Source organism: Mirounga leonina, unplaced genomic scaffold (genome assembly GCF_011800145.1).
Source record: "Mirounga leonina isolate KUSES-001 unplaced genomic scaffold, KU_Mleo_1.0 Mir_347, whole genome shotgun sequence".
NCBI lineage: Eukaryota > Metazoa > Chordata > Mammalia > Carnivora > Phocidae > Mirounga > Mirounga leonina.
This window is the reverse complement of record NW_023270696.1, coordinates 741,154-742,579: the sequence shown is the minus strand read 5'-3', so window position 1 is coordinate 742,579 and position 1,426 is coordinate 741,154. Positions and strand designations below refer to the sequence as shown.

The 1,426-nt window shown below is 76.0% G+C and overlaps 1 protein-coding gene across 6 annotated transcripts in view; it reads left to right on the top strand.

Annotated features, from left to right (window-relative positions):
- The first annotated feature begins 169 nt into the window (after window positions 1-169).
- Window positions 170-1,426, top strand: part of ZNF496 (zinc finger protein 496) — a 27,986-nt gene continuing 26,729 nt past the window's right edge. For 2 of the 6 annotated variants that reach the window (XM_035029954.1, XM_035029949.1), the window contains exon 1: window positions 212-495. The gene's annotated coding sequence lies outside the window, so the exon portion shown is untranslated. The other 4 variants (XM_035029953.1, XM_035029950.1, XM_035029952.1 and 1 more) reach the window with 4 other exon arrangements.

The following is a 1,426-nucleotide window of genomic DNA, read 5'->3' as shown; positions in this document are numbered from 1 at the left end:
TGTCACCCCCCGCGCGCACCTCGGCCGGGGGGCGGGGGAGCGAACCACTGAGATGCGGAGACCTCCCCGGTCCTAGAGCGGAGCAGGAAGTGTCCCAGGGGAGGGAGCCGGAGGGCTCCGGCCCTTCCCTTCCTGCGCGTCCGGCGGGCTCCGCGGCGGCCAGGCTCGCGCGGCCCGCCACCGGGGACGCGCCGCGGCGGTGAGTGCGGCCTGCGCGGCCCGGCCCCCCGCGCGGCGGGGACGGTGCGGCGGGGCCGCGAGGCGACACAAACGCTGCTTCCCAGGCGCCTGCATTTGCCCCCGCGTCTCCAGCCCCGAGCGCAGCCGCGGCTTTCCGGATGAGCCGGGGACGGAGCGGGCCCCTGCGGGGAGCCGGCCCGCCTCCGGAAGGCGCCCGGGGCAGCGGGCTGGGAGGATGAGGAGCTGCTGCCGGGGACTGGCGCCGCGGCAGGAGGGCTTCGAGTTAGACGCCGGGCCGGCGCTCCAGGCGGTGAGGTGGGCGGGCGGCCGGGGGCTGGCGGGACTGCGGGCGCGCCTGGGTGGCCGGGCGGGGGGGCGAGGGAGGCCGGCCCCGCCGCCCGGCCTGGCGCGCCACGCTCCTTCCCTTCCGCCGCTCGGGGGGCGTCCTCCCGGAGCGGCTCTCCGCACGCCCCGCCCCTCCGGAATGCGCCCTGGACCCACGGGAGTTCGTCCGCCGGGCATCTCCTGCCGAGCCGCCTGCGTGCCCGGTGCCCGGTGACAAAGAGGGCCGGCTGCGTGCTCGGGGGTGATCCGCAGCGCCCGGCTCCCGCCCGGGGGCCGCCCTGAGCCCCTGGAGGCCGAGCCGGGGGGCGATGGCCGAGCCGCTGCAAGGGGCGGCCGGGCGCGCTGGCTGGGACGGTGCTCCAGCTGCCGGCGCGGACACCCCCAGAGGGCTGCGGTGAGGCCCGAGCGGTAGGCAAGGGGCCGTGCCTCCCCATGTGCCCTTCACTTTCCTGGGGCCCCCCGCCTAGAGGAGGCGCGGCTGCTCTCTGACGTCCCTGGGGAGGTGTGCGCCCCCACCCAGCCCCTGTGCGCCGAGCGCCCGGCCTCTGTCCTGCCTGAGGAAGGGCCGTGAGCTGTGCGCTGTCGCGTTCACCGTGGTTTGGGGAGGACCCGGGGAGGGGTGCAGGCGAGGCTGAAGGCCAGGGAGGGCGGCTCGGGACCCCAAAGTTGTAGTCAGACTTCGGAGTGAGGGGCGGCGGCTGACCCGCAGCGCTGCTGCTTCTGAGAACACAGTTACTTCTCCCTGGTGACACGCAGGGTGCGGCTGCGTCCCTCGCCTCTCCGCGTCTCTCCTCTGTCTCTCGCCTCTCCCCGTCTCTCCTCTCTCCGTCCCTCGCCTCTCCGCGTCTCTCCTGTCTCCCTGTCTCTCCTCTCTCTGTCTCTCGCCTCTCCGCGTCTCTCC